At 50.8% G+C, this 13031-nt stretch overlaps 1 long non-coding RNA gene across 1 annotated transcript; it reads right to left on the bottom strand.

The window, feature by feature from the left end:
- Positions 1-1506: 1506 nt before the first annotated feature.
- Positions 1507-3463, bottom strand: LOC309962036. Its single transcript, XR_014326216.1, has 3 exons — positions 2872-3463; positions 2027-2111; positions 1507-1863 (listed from the first exon to the last, which is right to left on the bottom strand). It is a non-coding gene; the product is annotated as an uncharacterized lncRNA (long non-coding RNA).
- Positions 3464-13031: the final 9568 nt, after the last annotated feature.

Raw genomic sequence — 13031 nt, 5'->3', positions numbered from 1 at the left:
TCCGCAGTAAGCCCCGTTCCCGCAGCCGCTCAGCCACAATCCAGTACACCTGGCGGTTCCGATGGCACGTACAGAGCTTCTCATGAATCCAGGACTCACTGCGAATTCCCAGGAAAATCTTGGTTTCCTCGTAGCCCCAATGCATCCCTGCCACCTTCTCATCCTCCAGGCCCTGCCACTCCAGCTCATCCCCCATCTTGGCTTTTCTCAAGATGGGCACCTGGCCAGGCCTGACTCTGCCCCAACCCACCAGGGAGTCTCACACTCTCCTTCCCTCTGGAGCACTGAAGACCTGGGCTCTGTGGCTCTTCCTCCTGCTCCACATGGGAGCTCACACAGGGGCTGTGGGTTGGAGGGAGACAAGAAGAAGACATAATGGTTGTGTGAATCTAATAATCCCAACCACTTTATATGCCAGGGAGAGGAGATATTTTTTTTTTTTTTAAGTCCAAGGGAGGGGGGCCTTCCCTGGTGGCGCAGTGGTTGAGAGTCTGCGTGCCGATGCAGGGGACACGGGTTCGTGCCCCGGTCCGGGAAGATCCCACATGCCGCAGAGCGGCTGGGCCCATGAGCCATGGCCGGTGAGCCTGCGCGTCCAGAGCCTGTGCTCCGCAATGGGAGAGGCCACAACAGTGAGAGGCCCGCGTACCGCAAAAAAAAAAAAAAAAAAAAGTCCAAGGGTGGGCTTCCCTGTGGCGTAGTGGTTAAGAATCCACCTGCCAATGCAGGGGACATGGGTTCAAGCCCTGGTCTGGGACGATCCCACATGCCAAAAATTAATTAATTAATTAAAATAAATAAATAAATGCAATGAGTGGGACAGGGAGGAGAGAAAGCAAAGGAAGAACTAAGCTACCATTTACTGAACACCAGGCACTGCACTGGAAACTTCACATTTGCTCAAAATTCCCGTTAGTATGCGGCAGAGCTGGGATTTGAACTCAAGACTGTCTGAATCTGAAGCTTTTGTTTTTCTCCCACTACACAATCCTGCATACTATGAGGACGAGATCCAGATAGCGAAAGAAGGAAGTAGCCATTACTTTTAAGACAAACAAGCAATCTTAGAGTCAAGGAAAGAATGACTTAATACAACCCCTCACTACCTCAGCTGTGGCGCTGCCTTACACAAGGAAGGAGATTTGGGCAACATTTTTCAAGCTGATGAAATTTGGAGCCTCATCTATAAAGTTACTGGGCCTGCCCGCTGGGTAAAATTCCTTTGTAATTTCCGATAGGCAAGAGAACTGGTGCAAAGGGCCTCACTCAGTAGTAGAAGGTGACCTGAGTAAGAGGAATGTCTGGCCCACCTGGAAGCTGCTTATGGCCCCCCTGGTCACAGCTGTGCTCCGGAGAAAGAGCCAGAGCCTGAGGATCAGGCAGGCCTGGGGGGAGAGAAATGAGCCATTAGAGGGAACGCTTCTTGGCCCCCCCCCCAGGGACCAGCCCATCGGGTTTGGAAACAGAAGAGTCTTCCTCCTCCTCTTAGTGTCTGCTTTGTCCCATCAAAGAAGGACTGGTGAAAAAGCAAAACAACACATTTCTCAAAGGAGAGTTCCAGATTTCCCTTCCATATCCATCCACGTTACTGACTGTCAGCGTTTTATGCTGTTATTCTTCAGTTTTGATAACACATGTGAATCATCTGAATTGGTCTGGGGACACGTACCTGTTTTGGGAATTACTGCACTCTAGTTTAGCCCTACCTTGTGCCTTTCCTACCACCCAGGCCTAAAATTGGTACCCACACCTTACCTCCTGGGACCAGTAAGGTCTCACTCACATTAAGGAGAGGTGCCACCAGCTCTGCTGTGTAGTTTTACAAAACATGCCGACCAAGGTTCTTCTTCCCTTTGGAGGTGCCTGTTGAGGATTCCACAGATTCATGTGGTCAGCCTCAGTTTATATGCCACATCCTCCCAGGGAAAGGAGCTGTACCCTCTACCCCACTTCCTGCACTCAGAGCGGGTTTCGCGCCCTCCCCACAGAAGGGTCCCTTCTCCCTCCCTACACCGCTGCCGCTTACCGCTCTCGTGGAAGGATCCAAGTTTTACTTTGGGGCTGTGGTTCATTTGGTCTTCTGGTTCTGGCTGTGAGTTCTTCACCACTGCCTGGAACAGATACATGGATTCTGTCTGTGCTTGCTTCAGATGGATGTTTAGGGGACCTAGTACCGATCCTGAGGGTTCCTTCTCCTCTGACAGCACCTCCTGTCCCTGTTCAAGGACTGGAAATGGTCAGAATTCTGTAGGCACTAAAACTTAATCATCCCCAGACATAAAGAAGCAAAGGGGGAACTCAGTTTTATGCAAATCACTGCAGGGGCAGTAAGAAATGTGGATGTGTGGGAGATGCCATGGAGATAAGATCTGGAACCCAGGCCCACTGCAATCTGCCCACCCAGCTCTCCCAGGGCTGCTCCTGTCAACCTCTAGGCAAAACTAACAATACAGAGAGAGCAAGCAACAAGGCAGCTATTTTGCAATAAGACCTAAAGGTTCAAAAATGTCAATAAAGACCAGTGAAACCCCTTGCTTCAGGCTGGCTGCTGCTGAATGAGAGCTGTTCTCCAAAGAGAAAATAGGTTGTATCTGCTCCTCCTGGATCAGAGTGGTGCTCAAACTATTTTAAACAATTCTCTTATTTACTGGTGGGGACCAACACTCAGAGCAACCAATGTTGTGCGTCCTCCGAAAAGTCAGTCTGAAAATGGAAGGAAAGTTGCAGCTACCAGGCCCAGGGAATAAGCAAATTCCATGCCGACACCAACAGCAAAGTGTACACATCACCCATACTGCTGGCAACCCAAGGTGGCTCTGTCTCTCACATTCCTCTATTTTAACTACTCAGAACTAAGTTTCCATATCTCACCTGCAGCCCCAGTCTTCCAGGTTCTTTTTGCAAGTCTTCCACCAGAGCCACTGCCTCCTCTCCACTCTCTGGATGTTTCTGTCTAACCTAGATCTGGATCTCCTGGGGAAGGACAGCCAGGAACTGTTCCAGGACTAGCAACTCCAGGATCTGCTCTTTCGTACACTTCTCCTGTCTCAGCCACTGATGACAGAGCTTCTGGAGTTGGATGGAGTGCCTCCCGGGGTCCTGATGCTTCTTGATAGTGGAAGTACCAAAAGTGCTGGCAGGAGGTCTCAGGTTCAGGGATACTCCCTTGAAAGAAAATTTCCTGCTCCCAGTGGGAATCTTCTTCCAGCTTCACTATTTGGAGCTCTTCTTGTACTTGAGGAGTCTGGATTTGTTCATCCACAGCTACAGCCATTGTTCAGATCAGAGAAGAACCCTGCAGCTGTGATCTGAAGTTCAAACCTCTTCCTTTACTTCACTGGGAAGCCACCTTTAGATAGGAGTCTAAGTAGAACTTGAAATTCTAGAGCCAGAGACATACATTACAGAGTGAATTCTAGTGAAAATCACAAGGGTTAGCCCAGTGGGATTGAGGGGAAGAAAAATCTTCCTGTTCCTCCCTCCCCATGTCCTGATGCCCATGGAGTCTGGCCCTCTGTCACTGGGGACGCAGCTCCAGAAGTCTGACAGTAGGGGTCAAGGGCTGGTGGTCTGGTTGGAAAGCAGAGGAGCGTGAAGCTGTGTTTGCATAGCGATTTACTTAACGCCAAGAAAATGCCAATAATCCATACTGAAGAATGAGGATGAGCTGATGGAGATAATGGGGACAATAAACTGCTCATTCTCCCAAGCCACTGGTCTTCAGAGTGTTGCCAAGTACACGCAGTACAAGAGGCAGACGGCACACAAGGTAGCAGCACCTTGGAGAGCAGAGCCTGAGTGGAGCCCGCTCTAAGCTTCAGAGATTCAAGCGCTCCAACCCTCAACTCTCCTCGCCTCTAGGTGGGTTCTCAGATTTGGGCGGGCCCTCTCTGGATTCCTCAGTCTTGGCATCATAACTCTCTCCCAAACAGGGAGATTTACCCTGGTTAAGGTTACAAGATGTAACAGCAAGGATAATAAGATCACAGACTCACAGGATGTTACAGTTGGAACGAAAGTTAAGAGATAGTCAGGCTTCAACTCCCTCAAAGCTGAGGCAGTCACGGCTCAGAGACCCCCAGGACCTTGCCCAAGGTCACAAAGCTGGCAGGAAATGGGCAGTGGCTCAGCCCGGTGACGGTGGACCGGGTGACTGGCCCGCAGAGCGTGACTTACACTGGAAGGCTACTCTGCTCCGCGGGCGACCTTCTTTAGAAGCTTTATGGGGTAAACGCGGGCCCTGGGGACAGGGTCGCTTCATTGGCTACGAGGCCAGGGTCATCCCCACCGGGCCAGGTGGACAGGGAGAAGGAGGACGCCGCCAGCATGAGGGGCGCATCCTGCCCCGGGGTCTGCTCGCGGGGACGCGGGACCCGGGGTCTCCGCCCGGTCACGCCCAGCCCGCGCGGGCCCAGGCCCGAGGTGAGGGCCGCTCCTGTCCGCCGAGGCCCTGCGACCACTGGAGGGCCCCGACTCCGCGGTACCTTCTCTGTGGGCACGCAAAGTCCCCACACGACACTCCCACTACGAAACCAGAGCCCAAGTCCGGACCTTCGGAAAGCCATAAACACCGGAAGCGGAAATGCGAGCCCCAGAAAGACTGGGGCTTGGCCGGACTACATTTCCCATAGGACTCCACCAGGCCCTGCAGACTGACAGCACGATTAACCAGTAATCTATGCGGATGGCTTGGGCTCCCATTTGTTTCAGACGAATCATTGACGACGGGTGGGACTTTCCTACACGCCGGATTTGGGGGTGCGGAGCCGCAACTATAATCGTCGCACGTGGAGCGGGTAGTCTTGCCTCGCTTCTCCCACCCCCGTGATAATTTGGGGAGGTGGCGGCTTCTCGCCTTACTCCGCCCGGGGACCACTGAAAGAGAGACCCTTTCCAAAGCGTTTTCCCTTACAGCTGAAAGCGGGTGTTTATCCCTGTTAATCCGTATTTAATCCTATTATACAGGTGAATAAACCCAGGCAGCTTGGACCCCAGGTCTCTCTTAGAGTGGCGCTGAGACTCCAATTCAGATGTTTTGCCTCTTAAAGTACTTTTCTGGCATAGTTGCCCACTGTGGTAATGCTTCACCACTATCCTCCCCCTTGCCTAAAACACACACACACACACACACACACACACTTCCTTATTTCCTGCGTGCACGGTCCTGGGTGATTCAAGATGAATATCATTGACGCTTATTCATTTAACAATCAATTGTAGAGCATATACTTTGGGACAAGTGAAAAATTTCCTCCTCTTAGTGCAGCCCCTGCTCTGCACTCCTCTTAAGGAGTGCAGTCTGGCAGAGGATGCATTTTCTAAAATGAAATGGTGAACAACTCCAATGCAGTGTGGTAAGTGCTAAATGGAGGTGCTTTCAGAGTAAATGACTGGAAGGAAATACTGGAGAACAGCTGGGACAGCCCAGGAGGAAAGAAGGTGCACCCTCAGGGAAAGGGGGCAGGAAACTATACTTCACTTTTGCATATTTTATCTGGTTTGCTTCTGACAACAAATTTTGCCTAGTTAGGTCTCACTCCCTATTTAACAGATAAAAGGTCTAAAATTCAACAGAAGGTGGGTGAAGCTACAATTCCCCCCCAGGAGGGGCAGCCTGCGGTGGGGCAAGGGAAGGACAGAACAACAAGAGGGGCTCTCCGTAGAGTCCTAAATCCAGTTACAAGTCTGGGCCATGGAGATTCCTTCTAGCCTCTTGATTTTAGTTCCAAGAGGGCTAATGTGGAAAACTCAGGCCAGCGCTTTCAGCATGCACACACAGCTAGCTTTCAAACCAGCCCAGCCCAGAAGTTCCAGAGAGCTGCCTCAGGGACCAGTGAGGTGGGGCAAAGACCCAGCCCGGGAGAGCGATTTGGGTTCTCACCATCCAGTCACCAGAGCATCTCTGCTTTTACATGTTTTCTATTATTTCAAGGTTTCACTTGAAAAAGTGGTTCCACTGTTACAAAAAGAAAATGGAAAATGACTAATCCAAGTTTTCCATGCACCATTCCCTTAACTCAGGGATCTCCTGAGCCAATGGAACTTTCACTGGAAGCAAAATCAAACCTGGAAAGGGTCGTCCCAAACCTAGCTCCTATCACCTTCACTGTCAAAACCACATCCAGTCCTCCAAACGAGAAGACTTGCATACCTGCCCTCGAGCTGCAAGCCACACTCCCCAAGGACTGGGACTAGAGGCCCCCGAAGAGTCTACACAGATGAGATGTTTTCCCAGCTAAAGCTTTCTGGTTCCTCAGAGGACAGTTGGTCTCAGAAACCTAGAAAGGTCCATTCTTTGGTGAAAGCAGGTTCCATTCGATCTGAGTTATCAATATTACCACAGACAGTAGGATTTCAACATTCACCGCCACACCGAGTTGATTTCGAGCAGCCTTCTGGAATGGGATGGGCAAGTATGGGCATCAGCTGAGCAGGTGAGGCAAAACGAGATCTCCAGAAGTGATTTGCCCTAGTCATGCTGCTAGTTAGGGGCACAGGTGTGTCTAGAACCAGGCCTGTCAGGTCTGTTTGGCTCCCAATACCCCATCCGCGCTGCGCCACAGATCTCAGGACAGGAACAGGAGGGAGACAGGCAGGAGCTAGTGACTCAGAAAGGCGGCATCACATGGGACAGCTAAGAGAGGAAAGTGACAATAGTGCTGAAACTCTTCAGCAAGAGGGTGGTTTCTAGACCATTGATATGTTTAGAAAAACATGGCACAGAGGGATTTACAAGCAGTGTGTAAGGAGACAAGGATTTTGAGATGAAAGAAATAAGCGTATGCTCTAAGAATTCAACTAATTACAGCCCTGTGTACTGAGTGGAGACCACTGTCTCCTAAGCCCACTGGATCGTCCACTTAACTCCAACTTAACCAGTGACACTAACCTGTCTGTGGAAGGGGGCGTGTTCATCAGGGAAACCTGGAAGAAAGTGTCAACGAGGGCTTCCCTGGTGGCGCAGTGGTTAAGAATCCGCCTGCCAATGCAGGGGACACAGGTTCGAGCCCTGGCCTGGGACGATCCCACATGCCGCGGAGCAACTGAGCCGGTGCGCCACAGCTACTGAGCCTGTGCTCTAGAGCCCACGAGCCACAATTAGTGAGCCCGCGAGCCACAACTACTGAAGCCCGCGTGCCTAGAGCCCGTGCTCCACAACAAGAGAAGCCACCGCAATGAGAAGCCCGCGCACCGTAACGAAGAGCAGCGCACACTCGCCGCAACTGGAGAAAGCCGCGCACAGCAACAAAGACCCAACACGGCCAAAAATAAAAATAAAATTAAAAAAAAAAAAGTTAACGAGGCAATCTTGGGGACGGAGCCGACAGCGCTGGGCGGGGGGCAGGGAAGAGAAGGGGATTTTGAAGTGCAGCATTCATCACCTGAGGGGGGTGCGTCACATTACCCCTTTCTTTCAATCCGTGCCCATCACCAGCCACTGTCTGATCACAAAGCCACCATTTCAGTTTTCCGTCCCTGGAGACCAGGAACAAGGGGTGCTCTGAAAGTGGCTTGGGATTGGAGATCCCCAAGTAAATGAATAGTAATTGGGCTTCTGGAATATTGGTCTCTTGGAAATTTAGTTACCAGGAGCCTCCCACCCAGTGTCTGGTCATCTCTGGGTGCCTGCACCACAAAACCTGGAACTCGTGAGTGGTAAATCTGCCAAGATGTGCCAGCCCGAGGCATCCTGGCAGGCCTCCTGCCCCGACACCGACAGTGTAAACAGACGGCAGACACACTGTGCCTGCCAAGGCCTGTGAGCTGTGAGGGGCCTGGGCAAAGTGTTTCCTTGGAGCCAGACCTTCCTCCTCCCAGCAGCCATTCTTCTACAGCTGCCGTGGGCCTTTGAATGGATGGAAAATTCACAGAGTTGGGACACTGGGAAGAGTGAGCAGGGGAGAGGGAGTGAGGGGCAGGTAGGCCCAGGAGCCACAGCCTCTGCTGATGCCAGAGGCAAGAGCTCAGTTGCACCAGTGGCTGGGTGGAGCACCAAAGGGAATTAACCACAGCCCCTACTCTCCACCGGGCTCTGCAACCTTCTGTCTCACGACCTGAGCATCATCTGTGCGATTCCACCTTCACCTCCTCTGTGGCCACGGGCTATTTTATCAAGTCAAGAGGGTGAGAGAAAGGAAAGACTCTAATATTCTGTCCAGAGATTTGAAATAGCTTAACAGGGCCAGGCAGCAGGGAGGTTAAAATGGCCCTGCATTTGAAAAACTCCAGGTCTGTCTGTGAAAGACTGTGGGACGGGCAAGCCCAGCACACCGGGCCCCTGCACAGCTCCCTGGTTATGAGACAGGACTCCCATCAGGGATAAAGGGTTGGGGAGGGCGACCACCAGTCACGTGCAAGGAAGGACCAGTTACAGTTGTGGATCATCTTGATACTAGGGGAGTAGCCAATATGCTGTTTTTATTTTAGTGTTTTGTTATTCTCTCCATTGGTTCCTTAGGTGTTTCTCGTGGCTGTAATAATGCAGCGGGGTTAATTGACTTCAGGAGTAGCGTGTTAAGCCACAGGTGCAGGGCAAGGTACATACTGAACCATAAATTGTGTTACACTAAGCTACTATGGCTTATTGTAAACCAGAAATGCAACCCAAAAGGAAATAAAATTCCATGAAAAACAAGAGGAAGTCTCATGATGACCTGCCTCAAAATGTAAAATCTCTATTAAAAGTGACACAAGTGGCACAAGTGTGTCTAGAGCCAGGTCGGTTCAGCTCCCAACACTCCACCTGCCCCACTGCAAACTTCAGAACAGGGTCAGGAGGAGACAAATTACTGACCCAGAGGGGACCTGATGGGGGGACTTTGGGGTGCTGCTAAGTTGTTTCTTGATCAGGGTGCTGGTTACACAGGTGTATACAGTTTGTAAAACTTATATGAGCTGTACACTTATCTATGTGTTATATTTCCTTTTTTTTTCTGGCTGTGCCGGGCAGCTTGTGGGATCTTAGTTCCCTGACCAGGGATTGAACCCGTGCCCCACGCATTGGAAGTATGGAGTCTTATCCACTGAACCGCCAGGGAAGTCACCGTGTGTTATGTTTCAACAAAAAGTTAAAACAAGAACTGTCTCAGGATATAGTTATACGAATACCCTGGGATTAAAAGGGTGAGGGTAAGATAAAGTCTCCAAGCTTCACCGCTTGCCCAGAGAGAAGAGAAATAGATGGTGTACTACGGACTTAGCTATAAGAAAGGGGATGCATGTTTTTCACTGACTTTTGATGATCTGTGACATTTTAAAAACAAAAGCTTTTTCGTTAGGATTCTGGTTGGTGGGTTGGTTTTTATAAATGTCTTTTGCTGTGTCTCCATTCACTGATACCAATAAATTGTAACTGAGGTGAAAGGTCACTGAAGTTAAAAATAACTTAATCATCTTACCAAAGGGAAGTGTAGGAAACCTAACCCATTTTCCAGGTCAGAATTTTGGGCTCCATCCGCCTCTTGCATTTACATACAACTGTATGGAGAGAACCCAATTGGCATATAGTTATTGACTTCCTATCACATGCCAGGCCCTGCTCTGAGTGCTGGAGAGTTTGGAACCTCAGTAGGGGTGTGAGCATAAAAACTCGAAGAGGGACAGGGCAGAATCACAAAACAGGTCAATGCAATGAGAGTCACAGGCACCGAAATTGGAGAGCTCAGGGGTGTGGTGGGCGGGATCACGTCCTCCAGGCAAGTGCAGGGAAGACCTCACGAAGGGGGTGGTACCCAGGCTGAGTCTTCAAAGATGTGCAGGTGCGCCCTGGGCAGACAGGGCAGCCCAGCAATCCGCAAGAGGGAGCAGAGGGAGCAGAGAGACGAGGCCCAGCAGGGCTCACTGAGGGGAGCTGCCAGGGGGCGAGGATGGTCAAGGGCATAGAGGTGTGGTGACGAGGGCAAGGCCAGGTATGAACGTAAGGTTCCACAGAGGCCCCCATCAGGAAGGCCATCAGGAAGACCTCATCTGCCCTCCTTAGGGGGATGGGGGAGCCCCGGAGGGTTTAAGCTAGGTAGTGACAGGCTCAGTTCTTTGCTGTGGAAGGACGCTCACTCTGGCTACAACACAGAGGATGGAGTAGCGGGAAGCAGGGCCAGAGGGAGCTTGGGGGGCACCAGGAAGGGGGCTTTTGCAGTGTCGGGCAGGGGTTTGAACTAGGCCAGGGGGGTCGGGTCTGGGAAAAGTTGAGAAGGGCTTGGTTTCCAAACGGCTCTAAGGGATTCGAGGGAAGAAGAGTCTTGGACGACTCCTAGGTTTTTGGGTTGGGTGACACTGAGTGGATGGCAGTGCTACTCACAACGAGGAAACACACCTGTGGAACCAGCACCCTGATCAAGGGAGGCAGGTGGGGGACTTGAGTTCTGAACATGCAAGTTTGAGGCGCTAGGAACAAGGGCAGGAGGTGAGTAAGTTGCAGGAAGAAGCCAGTAGAGAGGGATAGACTGGAAATCGAGAGAGGAAATAGCAGATGAGCAAGGTCCTGAGTCCTGGAGGGAGGTGGAGGCAAGTGACAGGTGGAGATAGATGACTGTTAAACCAAAAGCACACATCTCGGCTGAGCCTGGAGGCAAGGAAGTGACAGGGTTTGATACACAGAAGTTTGCTGGTTGGGACACTGAGGGAGGCCACGCTTGGCAGGCTCAAGGTTCTCAGAGGTGAGCAGAGCCTGGGGGCTGGCGTGGGTCTGAGGGGCAATGGGTACAGGGCGGCCACTGCGGGGCCGGGGAGAGGGAAGTGACCAAAGTCACGTGAAAGACTTGCTGAGGTGGGCCTGGGGGCCACACTGAGGGTAAAGCAGATGCCTTTAAAAAAAACCATTTACGGTAGGTTTTTAATGGTCCCAAGGCTGTTCCCATGAACTTAGAAACAAACTGGTAACAAAAACTCGGTCCCTAAATATATGTACCTTGAAGAGGAAATAGTCTTTGTTACAGAGACACAGGTGTAATTGAGTTGTGAACAAAGACGTAGCAGAGGCAGATCTGCCGAGGGGGCTGGGGCTTCTTGACATTTTTTAGGGGAAGAAGGCCGTGTCCTTCCATCCAACACATCCGGCATGAAGACCCCTCCTTGCCTCTGCAGACCCCCTCTAGGTGCAAGCAGGACAGGAAGCAATGGGCTCTCAACCTTTCTAGAACCACCATTTGTCATTTCCCCAACCTGGTTCCAGTCTAATTCTGCAATTTCAGCTAATCTGGCTTCCTTTCTTTCCAGGACATTTTGTGTTTATACCAGGTAGGGAGGAATAAAAAAAGAAACTTAGTTAGAAAGGTTTAAAAACCTTAATACCAATTCTTTTCTCAAGTTGAGCTTAAGGGAAAGAGAAAAAACACCATTTCTACAACCCAAATTCCAGAACTGAATGCCACCTAGGAAACCCGCCTGTCCACTCTCCCTTACAGGCAGGGCAGCTCTTGTATCTTCCCAGACAGATGGAAATCTTTCTCCTAGTAAAGCGGCATGACGACGGGTAACGGAACTTCTTGTTCACAACCTTTCTCCAGCACCTAGCATGGTGATGGTACACACGCCCTCAGTAAATGTTTGCCCTGTAAGTGAAGGAATGGAATCGGTGACGGGGATTTCACAGCCTACGTGGTTTGGTGTAACAACTGCTACTGCCCAGAGCTTCCTTGTGTCTAACTTGGTTGATTCTGGATGGAGACGGCCTCCCAAGGAGACCATTGGGAATCATCTGGCACCTTAGCCAAAGCTGCCTCTCCAAGTGTTGGCTGACAGACTGGATGCAGAGATAGCAAAGAGCAGTGGAGAGGTGGGTGCACTGGTCAAGCACACAGGACTAGGTTCACCCAAAGGTGTGCTCTTTGAAGCAAGTGATTTCTTTCCCCCTAAAGGTCTTGGACCGCTTCCAGCCTGGGGCAGGAGGTGAGTTGGGTGGGGAAGTGAGATATGGGTTTGTCAAGTTCGGGTTTTTAACACATGTGAAAAGACAGACTCAGGAAAAGAGTGGGACTGTACTTTATTAGGCAATTTGGAGCATCCACCCTGTAAGAACCAAGGTGCGCTCTGAAGGCAGGCCCTACGTGTAGGAGAGAAAAGCCTGTTTACCCTCCTCTTCCCTCCTAACAAAGCCCTTCACCTGCTATCATCCTGTCTTTACTGTTTCATAGCTCAAGGACCCAAGAACAAAGCCCTGGTAGCATCCCAAGATCAAGGGCGACATCTGTAGGACAACTCTTGATTCAAGCCCAAATCTCTCCAGGGTACAGGTGATGTGTCCTCAAAATCAACACTTCCTTAAAAATAACGTTCTTTGTATACAAAAGCTACCAGACAGAATTCTAGATCTGCATATATAAGATAAAAACGACAAGTGCACAGAGTGATGATTACAGGGCCATGTATCTGGGGGGTAAAGACACAAGGCAACCCTGCAGAGTGCAGGACTGTTTCACCCTGAAGAAGACAGAAATACCATCCACCAGGGGGAGGCAGCTGGTGGCTCTGACTTCACCTCACACTCAAAAACTAAAACCCTGCAAGAATAAATGTGTCCCCACCGACCCACAGCCGACTTACCCCAGGACAGTAAGCAGAGACAAGAGCAAACACATACATCTCCTCCATTTATGCCTTCCCTGGCAGGCCCTGGGCAACTCCTATCAATGGGAAGGTACTGGGACACTGGTTCTGGGCCAGACTCCCTCGTGTTCCGGTGTTCCTGACACTTTCTAGAACGAGAAAAGGGCTTTAGCTTCATGCGGATGACTCAGAATGGGAGAAGCCCCTCCACCTTGACCCGAAATCAAACCCCAGGACACAAAGGCAGGAAGGGCCAGTTCTGCCATGGCAGGGGCCCTGGGATGCTAGCAGCTCGGGTGAAGGCACCTTAGCCCAACAACTGGCAGCAGAACGACCAGACAACACCAACAGGTTTCTGGTATTTCTCTAAAATGTGGGCCATGCTGTCTTCCGTTCCACACAGAGAAATATCCCCCCTGTTCTACCAAAGAGGAAACTGGGGCACAGAGGATGGAGAGAGAAGGAGCCAATCAAGTCGAGAAACGTGA

This window comes from Leucopleurus acutus, assembly GCF_964270905.1.
Source record: "Leucopleurus acutus genome assembly, chromosome: 1".
Lineage (NCBI taxonomy): Eukaryota > Metazoa > Chordata > Mammalia > Artiodactyla > Delphinidae > Leucopleurus > Leucopleurus acutus.
Note: the sequence above shows the minus strand (reverse complement) of the source record. Positions and strands in the feature narration are given on the sequence as shown.